Source organism: Monodon monoceros, unplaced genomic scaffold, assembly GCF_005190385.1.
Source record: "Monodon monoceros isolate NGI ecotype Baffin Bay Population unplaced genomic scaffold, NGI_Narwhal_1 Super_Scaffold_10, whole genome shotgun sequence".
NCBI classification, from domain to species: domain Eukaryota; kingdom Metazoa; phylum Chordata; class Mammalia; order Artiodactyla; family Monodontidae; genus Monodon; species Monodon monoceros.
In genome coordinates, this window is record NW_021703766.1 from 12,887,645 (window position 1) to 12,903,107 (window position 15,463).

Consider the following 15,463-nt stretch of genomic DNA (forward strand, 5'->3'; position numbering starts at 1 on the left):
TTCTCTAGTTGCGGCGAGTTGGGGCTACTCTTCATTGCGGTGCGCGGTCTTCTCATTGTGGTGGCTTCTCTTGTTGTGGAGCATGTGCTCTAGGCATGCGGGCTTCAGTAGTTGGGGCACCTGGGCTCCAGTAGTTGGGGCTCACAGGCTCTAGAGCGCAGGCTCAGTAGTTGTGGCACACAGGCTTAGTTGCTCTGCGGCATGTGGGATTTTCCCGGACCAGGGCCCAAACCTGTGTCCCCTGCATTGGCAGGTGGATTCTCAACCACTGTGCCACCTGGGAAGCCCTTCGTTTCTGTTTTTTTTTTTGCGGTACGCGGGCCTCTTACTGTTGTGGCTTCTCCCGTTGCGGAGCACAGGCTCCGGATGCGCAGGCCCAGCGGCCATGGCTCACGGGCCTAGACGCTCCGCGGCATGTGGGATCTTCCTGGACCGGGGCACGCACCCGTGTCCCCTGCATTGGCAGGCAGACTCTCAGCCACTGCGCCACCAGGGAAGCCCTGTTACTGTTTTTAATTGAGGTACTACCACCTCCAAGGGGCCCAGGGAGCAAAATAAAACCAGAAAAACTTAGGAATTTTTTTTTATTGGCCTGTAGTTGATTTACAATTTTGTGTTAATTTCTGCTGTACAGCAAAGTGATTGAGTTATACACACACACACACACACACACACATTCTTTTTTATATTCTTTTCCATTATGGTTTATCACAGGATATTGAATATAGTTCCCTGTGCTATACAGTAGTACTTTATTTATCCATTCTATATATAATAGTTTGCATCTGCTAACCGCAAACCCCCAATCCATCCCTCCCCCACCCCACTCCCCCTTAGCAACCACAAGTCTGTTCTCTATGTCTGTGAGTCTGTTTCTATTTTTTAGATAAGTTCATTTGTGTCATATTTTAGATTCCACATATAAGTGATATCAAATGGTATTTGTCTTTCTCTTTCTGCTTACTTCACTTAGTATGATAATCTCTAGGTCCATCCGTGTTGCTGCAAATGGCATTATTTCATTCTTTTTTATGGCTGAGTAGTAGTCCATTGTATTATGTACCACATCTCCTTTGTCAGTTCATCTGTTGATGGACATTTAGGTTGTTTCCATGTTTTGGCTATTGTGAATAGTGCTGCTATGAACATAGCGGTGCATGTATCTTTTCAAATTATATTTTTGTCCGGATATATGGCCAGGAGTGGGATTGCTGGATCATATGGCAACTCTGTTTTTAGTTTTTTGAGGAACTTTCATACTGTTTTCCATAGTGGCTACTCCAACTTACATTCCCACCAACAGTGTAGGAGGGTTCTCTTTTCTCCACAGCCTTTCCAGCGTTTGTTATTTGTAGACTTTTTAATAATGGCCTTTTTTTTTTTTTTTTTTTTGTGGTACACGAGCCTCTCACTGTTGTGGCCTCTCCCGTTGCAGAGCACAGGCTCCGGACGCGCAGGCTCAGCGGCCTTGGCTCATGGGCCCAGCCGCTCTGCGGCATGTGGGATCTTCCCAGACCGGGGCACAAACCCGTGTCCCCTGCTTTGGCAGATGGACTCTCAACCACTGCGCCACCAGGGAAGCCCAATAATGGCCATTTTGATCAGTGTGAGGTGGTACCTCACTGTAGTTTTGATTTGCATTTCACTAATAATTAGTGATGTTGAGCATCTTTTCATGTGCCTATTGGCCATCTCTATGTCTTCCTTGGAAAAATGTCTGTTTCGGTCTTCTGCCCATTATTCGATTGGGTTGTTTTTTTTGTATTGAGTTGTATGAGCTGTCAGAAAAACTTAGGAATTTTTAATGGCACCAAAATGAACTTATAAGAGACTCTTTTAAGCCAGGGAAGCTGATTTCCAATTCCTAGGCACTGTTTCTTTGTTTCAGAAGCAGGAACAATTTAGTAACCAGTCTAATAAATTACTTGGTAAGTCATGGATGTTGAGATCATTTATTCAGTGTCAAGCCTTTTGGAAAGGGAATATTAATACCTTCACTTATCTTTCTTTTCAAACTTCATTAACTGGCTGTTAGACCAAAACTATCCCATATTATTTTGTGTTTTAAAATGTGTATTTGGTATTCACAATGTACTATGATGTAAAATAAACTCTTCTATACTTGAAAAAAGAAATGTGTATTTGGTAATTTTGAGATGAAGTTTAAAAATTAAAATTCGGCTAAAGGTTTTTAGTAAGTTACTTAATTAGATGATACTAAGATATCTCGTATGAATTATGTCCTAAATTTTTCTTTTAAAATCGGTCATGAATCACATATTTTGGCTTATATATATGCTTCTGAATTCTTTATGTTAATGGCATAACTAGCCACCAACATTCATAATGTTGTAAGATTCTTAACCAGACAGATGACTCAGAGTAGACATAAAGGTGTGTACAGTACAGCTTACAATTGAAGTGTGTATTTAATTAAAAAAAATTTTTTTTTAAGTCTTTATTGAATTTGTTACAATACTGCTTCTGTTTTATGTTTTGGGTTTTTTGGCTGCAAGGCATGTGGGATCTTAGCTCCCCAACCAGGGACCGAACCCGCACTCCCTGCATTGGAAGGCGAAGTCTTAACCACTGGACAGCCAGGGAAGTCCCCGAAGTGTGTATTTTAAATAAGTCTTAGAATGTTGCATTTTATGGATTTTATTTAGTCCATATTACAGAGAGAAGTCTCAGGTAAATGCTTGAATCTTTTCTTCTTGCATACTGAGGTGAAAATAAGGATCATAGAGAGTCTAGGTAAAAGGTTAAAAATATTCCTTGGCACCAAAAGCAAGAGAGAAAGCAATCCAAAATTGACTTTCTACTGTTCCCCTCTCCCCAGTCTTTTTTTTTTCTTTCTTCTGAAACTGAAACAAAAATATGTTTGGGGTTATTAGATATTAAGTCCTGCTTCTGAATAGGTATAGTTATGCCCTGCCTAATGCAGAGAGCCTTTCCCCAATCGAGTTCTGTGATGTGGATTATTTAGTAAGATTTCAGTTGGGAAAATGCTTGTGTGCTTTCTGTGGCTCACTTATCTTACTTGTTCTGTCCTCTTTCTGTAGTCCATGAGGCATTTCATTTGTATCACATGTCAGAATTTAAAATATTATCTTTGAAATAGTGAACTTTCCTCCAGTCATAAATCCTTATCTTCTATATTTCTGGTGTAGACTAAAGATTCAGAGACCCTAAATCAAAGGCTTCTATTTTAGACATTAGATTTCCCAGTACTCTTCTGAAGAATAATAACTGTGATGATCAGAATTTTAAAGATACTGTTGTAAGGTCTGAGTGTATTTGAAAGAATTATAGTAGTGTAACCCTGGACCACTTTTGCACTGCTTTGTACGTTCGATTCGCAGGTGGCTGTCAGGTGATTTAAAGTAACAAACCCAGACAGATGCATGGCATTGACTGAATTGTCAAAGGCATCAGTCTTGCTTATTAAAATTGACAGTTGGTGACAAGCAGCATTTACTTTCACAATATGAATCAACTGGAGTTTGATGTGATGAGAGAAGTGCATTGATTGCCAGCAGTGGGCTAGAAACATTTACCAAGTAAAATTTAGAAAAGCGATTTTAGATGACTAAGAGCCTTGGTTTGTTTGCATATTTAAAGATACTTGCATCTAAACAGTTGGACTTAAATACAACCAAATACAGAGGTTGTTTGGAGCCTTAAAACAGTTGAGTGAACAAAATCAAAACTATTTAACTTCTGATGTTTACTTAGAAACAAAAACCTAAATGAAGTTCAAAACAGATATCTAACCTGGATTTGTATATGGATATTAGATTGAGAGATTAGAGTGAGGAGCAAGACAAATTCCACACACATTTGTGCTGAGCAAACTTGGCGAAGTGATTTAAAGACTGTTCTTTCCATTAGGATAAGATTTTTCTACCTTAATTTCCTAAATTAATGTATTCCTTTACTCTAGTTTATCCTAATGTAATTGAACTACGTAAACTGAAGTTGCCTTCCTACGGCTAAGAATCTATGTATCTTAGATTTAAAAAGAAAACCTCTGTTTTTTTCCCTCATTTTTGAAATTGGTTTATTTTGGGGTTGGGGCAGTACAAAATTAACTCTTCTAGAAGTATACTATAATAATAATAATAAATGTTATTATTTTTATAGATAATATTTATTGTATATTTACAATGAGCGCTGTGCTAGGTGCTTTATGTGTTTTGCTCTACTTATCGCTACATGTGTAATAAATACTCTTACTATCCTCATTTATAGGTAAGGAAATTTAGGCTTACAAAAGTTAAATAATTTGTCCAGGGTTACACAGCTAGTACCTGGAAGAGCCCAAATTGATCTGATCCCAGGTATGTCTCTCCAAAGTCTATGCTGCATAGCCAGTTCTACAGACTATACAGTAATGAGTGCTCCACAATACCTGGAAGTGTCCTTTGTTTCCATTATTGGAAGTAAATATTTTTTTACTGGAGAAGTAATGCATATTTAAACCACTGACAAACTTACAGTATTTTAAAACAATAATTCTAAAAGGGGGCTTCCCTGGTGGCGCAGTGGTTGAGAGGCTGCCTGGCGATGCAGGGGACACGGGTTCGTGCCTCGGTCCGGGAAGATCCCACATGCCGCGGAGCGGCTGGGTCCGTGAGCCATGGCCGCTGAGCCTGCGTGTCCGGAGCCTGTGCTCCGTAACGGGAGAGGCCACAACAGTGAGGCCCGCGTACGGCGCAAAAAATAATAATAATAATTCTAAAAGGATCTGTGATTGTTCTGCCTATCTCCTTTCACCTCTCCCAGTTATTTCTATAACAGTATTTCTCCTTCCTCAAAAAGGTAATTATCTGTTTTTCTTTTTGGCGGTACGCGGGCCTCTCACTGTTGTGGCCTCTCCCGTTGCGGAGCACAGGCTCCGGATGCGCAGGCTCAGCGGCCATGGCTCACGGGCCCAGCCACTCCACGGCATGTGGGATCTTCCCGGACCGGGGCACGAACCCGTGTCCCCTGCATCGGCAGGCGGACTCTCAACCACTGCGCCACCAGGGAAGCCCTAATTATCTGTTTTTATAGAATCATATTAGATAGCCAATTGGAGTCAAACTGTCTTGCTTTTTATTCAGTTTCCTACCTATTGTAACTGAAGTGTGGGGAATTATTATATATTCAGGTCATATAGTGATCATTGGCTCAACTGAACTTACCAGCAAAAGGATCCTCCTGGTTTTTTGTTCTTTGCACTTTCGTTTCAAATCAATTTTATAATAGAAAATTACCACTTTAAAAGGCAAAGATGTGATTTAGCGATTATGGATAATTCTTACTAAATATTGCATCTTTATTAATGTTTATATTAATTTATCAATATTTCCCAGAGTGTTTAATTCTATCATTTCAGCCCTTATAGTTTGATATAATGGTAATTATTAACATACAATTAATGTACCTTTGTTCTACCGACTATAGAATGGTATTATCTAAGCAAGAAGAAATATGGAAAACTTTTGAAGATTTCTCTAGATTTTATGTACATTACTGATGTTGTTAACCCCAGAAGATTGTTTTTAAAATATATCAATTAAGTTTTTCCCTGTTCAGCCCTAAATGCCTTTGAACTGGATGTTGAAGGATCTATTGGCATAGAACCTGATGTACTCCTCCAAATTTCACCAATCTGTTAATAAAGCAAAGCTGAATTTATTAGAACTTACTACAGTAAAGGAGAATACCACCTTGACAGGAAGAAGTAAAAAATGGGATATTTAAATGGCTTTGACGTCAAGTGGCTTTAATGGGATTTTTTTTTTTTGGCCGTGCTGAGCGGCTTGTAGGATCTCAGTTCGTTGCAACACACAGGCTCAGTATTTGCGGCATGCGGGCTTAGTTGCCCCGCAGCATGTGGGATCTTAGTTCCCCGACCAGGGATTGAACCCATGTCCCCTGCATTGGAAGGTGAATTCTTAACCACTGGACTACCAGGGAAGTCCCTGTTCAATAGTGATTTCTTTTGCCCTTTCAGTTTCTCCATGTGACTCCCTTTTGAGAGGAGACTATTTACGTGATAACTCTTTGCTGTTCCTCTACCACTTTTCAAGTCCATTTAAGCATCCACTGGTGTTAAGGTATCAGGTACTCTTCTTCCCCCATTCCAACTTACCGTACTCAACTGTTCTTTTTTTGGCTGCATCGGGTCTTCGTTGCTGCACGCAGGCTTTCTCTAGTTGCGGCGAGCAGAGGCTACTCTTCGTTGCTGTGCGCGGGCTTCTTACTGCGGTGGCTTCTCTCGTTGCAGAGCACGGGCTCTAGGCACACAGGCTTCAGTAGTTGTGGCATGCAGCCTCAGTAGTTGTGGCTCACGGACTCTGGAGTTCAGGCTCAGTTGTTGTGGCACACCCGCTTAGTTGCTCCACGGCATGTGGGATCTTCCTGGACCAGGGCTTGAACCCGTGTCCCTTGCATTGGCAGGCGGATTCTTAACCACTGCGCCACCAGGGAAGACCTACTCAAATGTTCTTCATTGGGACTTCCCTGGCGGTCAAGACTTCGTGCTCCCGATGCAGGGGGCCCGGGTTCAATCCCTGGTCGGGGAACTGGATCCCACATGCATGCCGCAACTAAGAGTCCACATACCACAACTATGAAGTCCGTATGCTGCGACTAAAGATCCCTCACGCTGCAATGAAGATCCTGCATGCCGCAACTAAGACCCGGTACAGCCTAAATAAATAAATAAATAAATAAGTAAAATATTATTTTTTTTAAAGTTCTTCATCTCTCTCATCTAACTGAATTTTTATCTCCTGTGCATTCCTGCTTCAAAACTTGCACATCCTTCAGAATTATGCAATGTAGTTGCAGACTTAATTCAGATAGAAGGCCAGTCCCTGAATCACAGCTGTTCTCTTAAGCAGCACCAATCATCTGAAGTGGGTTATACAGAAAGGGTTCTGTACAGCCTGGCAATTCAGCCCTATTGGCTTCTTCTCATCAGGCCAGTAAAAGTAAACAGTGCACTCACCACTAGTCAGTATGGAAGAAATGTGGTATTTTTAGATACTTGGGTATGGAGCATGAGAAATTATATTTAATTTCAGGACTTTTTTTGCATCCTGTAATCTTATATCCATTTTTTGGTTTTATCTTTTCACAATTATAGAAGTAGCATAGTTGGATTGGAGGTAATGAGCTACATTGATAGAATCATTCCAGATTTACTGGGTATAAACATTAATAGTATTTTCAGATGTCTGGAAATTTTGTCTCTATTTTAGTCTCCTTTCCCACTTTGCATTTGGCTGTAGTAGCCACTGTTTTGACACATTTGTACCTATATTCAGCTGTTCCAAATCATCTGAGATGGCAAATAAAGAGTATAAAAGGTACTGTATTAAAATTGACATTCTGTTCCTTTTCTTTCCCTTCTAGTTTTATTGAGATATAATTGACATACAGCATTGTGTAAGTTTAAGGTATACAGCATAATGATTTGATTTACATACATCATGAAGTGATTATCACAAAAGTTTAGTGAATATCCATCATCTCTTAGAAGTACAAAATTAAATAAATAGAAAAATTTTTTTTCTTGTGATGATAATCTTAGGATTTACTCTCAACAACTTTCATGTATAACATAGAGCAGTGTTAATTATATTTATCATGTTGTACATTACATCCCTAGTACTTACTTATTTTATAACTGAAAGTTTGTACTTTTTGATTGCCTTTGTCCAATTCCTCTTACCCTCCCCACCCCCTGCCCTTCTTCTCTGGTAACCACAAATCTGATGTCTTGGGCTTCCCTGGTGGCGCAGTGGTTGAGAGTCCGCCTGCTGATGCAGGGGACACGGGTTCGTGCCCCGGTCCAGGAAGATCCCACATGCCGCGGAGCGGCTGGGCCCGTGAGCCATGGCCACTGAGCCTGCGCGTCCGGAGCCTGTGCTCCGCAACGGGAGAGGCCACAACAGTGAGAGGCCCGCGTACCGCAGAAAAAAAAAAAAAAAAATCTGATGTCTTTTTCTATGAGTTTATTTGTTTGTTCTTGAAATATAATTGACCTACAACACTATGTTAGCTCCTGTTATACAACATAGTGATTCAATGTTTCTCCCCATTCCAAAATGATCACCATGTTAAGTCCAGTTGCATATGTCACCATACAGAGATATTACGTGGTTAGTGACTATATCCCCCACACTGTACATTTCATACCCATGACATTTATTTTGCAATTGGAAGTTTATACCTCTTAATACCCCTCTCCTATTTCTTACTTCCCCCTACCCTCCTTCTCGCTGGCAGACATCTGTTTCTTCTCTGTATCTGTAACTCTGTTTATGTTTTGTTATGTTTGTTCATTTGTGTTTTTTTTTTTAGAATCCACATATAAGTGATATCATACAGTGTTTGTCTCTCTCTGTCTGATTTATTTCACTTAGCATAATACCCTCTGGGTTCATCCATGTTGTTGCAAATGACAAGATTTCATTCTTTTTTATGTCTGAGTAATATTCCATTATGTGTGTGTGTACGTGTGTGTACCATATCTTCTTTATCCATTCATCTGTTGATGGGCACTTAGGCTGCTTCCATATCTTTGTTATTGTAAATAATGCTGCTGCAGTGAGCATAGGGGTGCTTATATCTTTTCAAATTAGTGTTTTTGTTTTCCTCAGGTAAATACCCAGGAGGAGAATTGCTGAATCGTATGGTAGTTCTATTTGTAAATTTTTGAAGAATCTCTGTACTGTTCCCATAGCTGTTGCATCAGTTTACAATTCCACCAACAGTATATGAGGATGACATTCTCATAATTCCTATAATGCTCTTCAGAGAATTTTGTTTTCATCTCTCATTTTAAAACTCCCATGTAACAGTTGACCACACTGGGAAAACTAGGCCAAAAATTGTTAATGTGCTTTTCTTAGAGTAGAACTAGCAATGTAGGACTCTTTTTTTTTTTTAATACACATTTCTTCTTTCATTCATTCATTCATTTATTTTATTTTTGTGCTGGGTCTTCGTTGCTGTGCGCAGCCTTTCTCTATTTGTGGTGAGCAGGGGCTGCTCTTCGTTGTGGTGCGCAGGCTTCTCATTGCGGTGGCTTCTCTTGTTGTGGATCGTGGGCTCTAGGCGTGCAGGCTTCAGTAGTTGCAGCACACGGTCTCAGTAGTTGCGGCCTGTGGGCTCTAGGGCACATGGGCTTCAGTAGTTGTGGCTTGCCGGCTCTAGAGCGCAGGCTCAGTAGTTGTGTCGCATGGGCTTAGTTGCTCTGTGGGGTCTTCCTGAACCAGGGCTCGAACCCATGTCCCCTGCATTGGCAGGCAGATTCTTAACCACTGCCCCACCAGGGAAGTCCCCTGTAGGACTCTTAAAAGGGCCAGATTTCCACTTGCCATGTCCCAGAAGATGTTGATATTCCATATTTCCTCCCCACCACTACCCTCTTTGGAATAGACAGTGGAAGAAAAAAAAAGAGAAAAATACGGACTGAGGAGGGTATATCATTAAATTTCCTCGGTGCCCCAACCATGAATATGTATTCCAGATATTTTCAAAGGTGTCTATGTTTATGTCTTAAAATGGAATTATCTTTGATTTTTCTTCTTTTTTCTTCTTTTTTGCATGTGGTACATAATTCAAAAAGTGCAAAAGGGTATATAGTGAAAGTCAATATTTTTATGTGTCCTTTCAGAGATAGTATATACAAATACAATCAAATATGTATGTCATTTATTTTGAATTCTTATTCTTCTCCTGCATGAATTATGGACTACTAGAAAGCAGTAATGTTGCTTTTGATGTTTATTTGATTAGATTATGTGCAGAGACTGAAGGGCCAGTATTATCTTATATTTGAAAGGCCCTGTATAATTTTCAAAGGCCTTTTAAATAATTCTACTCATAACAGCCCTGTGAAGTACGTAAAGCAGGATTTATCTGTTTTGTAGACATGAAATTTGAAGCCTGAAGAATTAATGTGACTTGATCAAGGCTTGTTATGCAATCAATATACAATGGAACTGGAATCAGAACTTAAGGTTTTTGGCTCCTAATCCAGAATTCTTTCTACCATGTTTCCTCTCAAACACGATGAAATGAGGGGATCTACTATATGGTGTCTGTTTTTATGAGGTATGAAAAATACAGTGAGTAGCTATTTCAGAAGAATTTTGGTGCTGTATTTTTGTAGTGTTGGCATAGTAGTAGTAGTCATTGCAGCCTCACAGTTCAGAGGAAGTATGTCCTTTCTGATGAATTGTCTGCAAAATAGTTTATAAATGTTAGGCACTTTAGACTGAATGATAATGCCCTAGGTGCCACTCTTGTAACATGGGCACCAAAACTGACTTTATCCAGGAAACTGGGCAATGAAAAACAAGGGCTTTTATCTCTTTACATCTGTGTGCCCATCATGGCTGGAAGCCACGTTGATAGACCTGTCCAAGATTCTTTCCCTTGCAGGTTAAAGGGGAATCTGGCCAAGCATTTGATAGAATGCCTGACTCTTTTTTCTTCCCCGCCCCCCCCAACTTAGGACTAAATTGGATTCTGAATTTCTAAGTTGTCTCCTAGGGAGAAAAAAAAGAGTTGGTAGGAGGTAACGTTTTTCTCTTTGCTGATAGTAGGCTCTCATGAGGATGATTTAGTTCCAGAAAAACTCATTCATTCACGATGGTGAAGTGAGGCAGAGTCCTTGCAAGGCCATAATTGGATTTTAAAGCACTTGTCATTACAAAACCATCCCTGTATTTCTTCAACGTTAGGCAGTCCCAAATGGAAGGTTGATGAAAACGTTGAATGAGCTCTGTATGTGAAAGAAATATCTCTAAACATTCTTTTGAGGATGACCTGTCTCCTACAGTTTATAGGTACCTTTATTTCTGATTCACAATAGAAAAATGGGGGGGGGATGGGGAAAAACTTCACAATATTTATTTATATTTTTTTATTTTTTGTGGTACGCTGGCCTCTCACCGCTTGTGACCTCTCCCGTTGCGGAGCACAGGCTCCGGACTCGCAGGCTCAGCGGCCATGGCTCACGGGCCCAGCCGCTCCGCGGCACGTGGGATCTTCCCGGTCCGGGGCACAAACCCGTGTCCCCTGCATTGGCAGGCAGACTCTCAACCACTGCGCCACCGGGGAGGCCCACAATATTTCTTATAGTACAGAAAATTACTTGGTTTTGTAATTTACTTTTTTTTTTTTTTTTTTTGCGGTACGCGGGCCTCTCACTGTTGTGGCCTCTCACAGGCTCTGGACACGCAGGCTCAGCGGCCATGGCTCACGGGCCTAGCCACTTTGCGGCATGTGGGATCTTCCCAGACCGGGGCACGAACCCGTGTCCCCTGCATCGGCAGGTGGACTCAACCACTGCGCCACCACTTAATAAACTTTAAGATTTGTAAAATGATAATCCAATGTGTATCCTTTGGGCCATAATGTAATGATGCAGTTTTTGTTCAGTAACTAGATTACTATATCCTTATTTGTCATTACCTGCTCTGGGCACAGAAGATGATAAATTTTATTAATTTTGAGTGTTTCCATTTGGTCATTTGAACAAGTTTTAGTGTTTTCTTAGGCAAAAATAAGATGTAATTTGACTTCTCAAAGTGAATTTTGGGGCGTAGCATCTTCATGGATATGGATCATTCAGTCAATGAGTCAAGAGTTGCTCGGTGTTGGTGTGTGAGCTGCTAAGTCCAGTAATTAGCCAGGTTGTTGTGCTTTCATATTTTTAAAATAGAGCTAAAGCCTCATTGAAGGTGAATGAATTAGTACTTGACAAAGCTGCAAGTCTTGCCAGTATTTTTTATCTATGAGTAAGTGTGTTACCTGAACCAGAGTAGAACCGTTTGCTAATTCCCACTATAATATAGATATGGAGATATATATATATATATATATATATATATATATATATATGTATATAATTAGAATTAAAGGCCATTGAGGATATTTTTCATTTTAAAGGTATAAGACAAGTAAGTCTTGACCTCATCATAGTCCTCTGACTGTCCAAGAACCAGGGTTAAATGGGCCCTAATTTGTGTGGGGGGGGTCTTGCCTATTTATCTTTTATCCCTTTAAATTGTATCATGTTCCTATAGAAGTAACATTGAGTAACATTCTTGGTGTTGAGTTTTTGGGCTGTTTCTCTGAACTACACCTAAAGTAGTGCCCCGGTCAGTTGTCTGCTCCAACACCTCCGACCTGGGGAGGAATATGATGATGGTGAGAAGCCCCTTGATGTCTGTTACTCTTCGTGTTGCCAGATGGTCCTGGTACTGGACTGTCAGAGAAATTACCCATGAGTCCCCAGGATTGGTCTATGTAATTGATGCTGCCAAACACAGTCACAAATTTTGTAACACAAGTTGAAGATACTATGTATCTTTGGAGGCCTGAAGGTGTGGAAGGACAGCACAGGAAGAAGTGTACGAAGTGTAGACTGCCACTCTTCTGCCAGTCCCAGCTGAAGAATGCTCCCATGACCTCCATTGTGGATGGAGCAGTAGTCAAGTTTGGCCAGGGTTTTGGGAAAATGAAATACATATACCCAGAAACAAGAGCCTCCTAAGAAGGTGATAATGACCAAATGGACTAAAGACATGGGCACATTCAGCTCTGTCACTGTGTCTGCTATTGATGAAGAGGAAGAGAAGATTGAGGCTAGGGAAGTTGCTGACTTGTGTGCACAGAATGCCAAAGTGATTGAAAAACAGTTGGAACGCAAAGTCCTGAGCAACAGGCAGTTGCAAGAGCTAGCCGAACTAGAAGCCAAGAAAGCAAACATGAAAGGGACTTTGACTAACAATCAGTTCAAATGATCAGGACCTTTCTCTGAACCCAGCTGGAAGCAAACATTTAGATCAAGAGGAAAAAGAGCTTTTCTTAGACTACATGGACTGGTTCCTACCTTTATGCCCCAGCAGAAGGCTTTGTGTTGTTTCCCTTTGATTCTCCTAGATTCAGTGAGGTCTGTGAGTCCATATGATCTGCTTTCTAGAAATGGATTTTTCTGAATCTTTCTGTATATAGGTCTTCTGTACTATTTTTTGCCCCTATGATGTACACTTCTTGAGCTGTGTAAAAACTCTATGAATAGATCAGTGCTTGAGTGTCTCCAGTTTCTAAAGTAGCTGTTCTTATTCCTTCTTCAAAGTTAATAAAATGTTTAAAGATTATTAAAAAGTAATTATACATTATTTACCTGTTGTTAACCCCACCACCCATTGGGGGAGCACAGAGGTAAATAACAGTAAATTGAAGCACCACTCTCTACACTGAGTTTACCATAACATATTAATATGGACGATGGCAAACCACTGTTAGACCAGTGTTGGGATTTTATTAAAATTTTGTAGTTATCTCACTGTGTATTAGGAGATGCCAAATATGTAAGCCTAAGAATGGTCACCACAGAGTTCCTCACTTTCTTGCTCAGGTCTCTGCCCTCTGTACAGAATATACCTTTCAAACTCCTCCACACCTAGTGTTCACAGCCCCCCTCTCATCTGCCTCAACCTAGACACAGTATTACATCACCAAATCACAACCTCCTTTTAAGGCTGAACTCAATTGTTCCCTCCTCCATTAGACTCTCTCTGATTCTATCATCCTAACTCATGAGGGGCGGTGGTACTTCTTTCGTTCTTTATCAGCTCCTTCAACTCCATATTCAACTTTGTGTGATCGTTAGGTACAGACTCATGTTTTACCTCCTCTACCACAGTAATTTACTTGAGAGCCAGCATCTGTAACTCTGTTTCATACCTTTTCTTTTTATTTCGCACTGAACCTGTACGTAAATCCTTTCTGAAAAGATGGATGAATGTTAAAGAATCATACAAAAGCAAAACTCTTTAGTGAATCAGAGCACAGTTGGAGGGCATGAAGCTTATGTTTATCACTGTTCTTTTGGAAAAACAATACTTAGCAGCTATCCTGGGTACAAATAAAAATTAATTCTGGGGGACTTCCCTGGTGGTGCAGTGGTTAAGAATCCGCCTGCCAATGTAGGGGACATGGATTCAAGGCCTGGTCTGGGAAGATCCCACATGCTGCGGAGCAACTAAGCCTGTGCACCACAACTACTGAGCCTATGCTCTAGAGCCCATGAGCCACAGATACTGAAGCCTGCGCGCCTAGAGCCCATGCTCTGCAACAAGAGAAGCCACCGCAATAAGCCTCTACACCAGAATGAAGAGTAGCCCACACTTGCCGCAACTAGAGAAAGCCCGCACGCAGCAATGAAGACCCAATGCAGCCAAAAATAAATAAATAAATAAATTTATTAAAAAATTAATTCTGACTCAGCCAGAATAAGGCACTAAAGGAACTTAGTTATGAATCTGACTGAGGGTTAATATTCACTTTACACTTCCTCAGGGGAAGTTTACCTAGACTAAATGACTGAGTTTATCTAATCATTACCAACTATATTATTTTCAGTGTGCTTTTTTGGTGGGCAAGAGTGAAGTGGTTTGGGCCAAGTTAATAAATGAATTGCTTATATGATTGGAAGTTTATGGGGTTTTTAATGTATAAACTCCCAGAAGAAGAATTTACTTACTACTGTAGCAGAATGTTTCTAATCAGAAGGAGGCATCGCGCGGTTGCTCAGCCTTCAGATTTTTGCAAGGCCGTGAAAGCACCAATGTTACTGATTTCTTGTTTTGTTTTGTTTTTTTGTTTTCTCTTAGTGATTAATAAACAGAGTCTCTTGCCACTTAATTTAGTATCAGGTGTGATCTGGTGGGTAGTTCAACTTCAGTGGATGTGACTATAGAATGTTTCATATTTTAGACACAGTCTAATTCCCAAGATTTCTGTTTCAGAAACTGGGACAACTTCCAAGTTAGTTTTGTGAATCCTTTAATTTCTCCTGCCAGACTCATTAACTCAGCCTGTTCGCCTTTGGGGAAATGGTAGTTCCAGACTTCTACTCTTTGTAAAAATCATCCTCTTAAGTGAGTATGATGGTTGAATTAATTGAGAACATTGAGACTCAAGCTTTTCAGCAGTATATTCTGAAACCTGTTTGTTGTGACTTTAACCAACAGAGAATGATTAAGATGAAGTAGTAGGAAACCATAATCATAATACAAAAATTACCTGCATTAAAAGGTGTGGAATTCAACAAATACTCTATTTTTGTGTTCCACATCTCAGCTTTTATAGACTCAGAAAGCTGGAAAGAATCTCGACCATCTTAGACCCGTGTTTTTTTTTTTAAACCATAGTGTGCATTTATTTTAAAAAATCCAAATATAAGTGGACCCATATAGTTCAAACCCATGTTGTTCAAGGGTCAACTGTACTTCAGTGCATTGTTGGCTTTGATTATTATTCTGAAGACTGCCATAGTATTGTCTTGAAGGCTGTCCAGTGTTCTTTTGTTTTTAACTTTTTATTTTATATTGGAGTATAGTTGATTAACAATGTTATGTTAGTTTTAGGTGTACAGCAAAGTGAT

General features: G+C 40.2%; 1 protein-coding gene and 1 pseudogene across 2 annotated transcripts in view; both read left to right on the forward strand.

Annotated features, from left to right (window-relative positions):
- Window positions 1–15,463, forward strand: part of GLG1 (golgi glycoprotein 1) — a 152,000-nt gene that overhangs the window by 58,321 nt on the left and 78,216 nt on the right. The window lies entirely within an intron of this gene.
- LOC114888490 lies at window positions 12,099–12,815 on the forward strand (annotated as a pseudogene).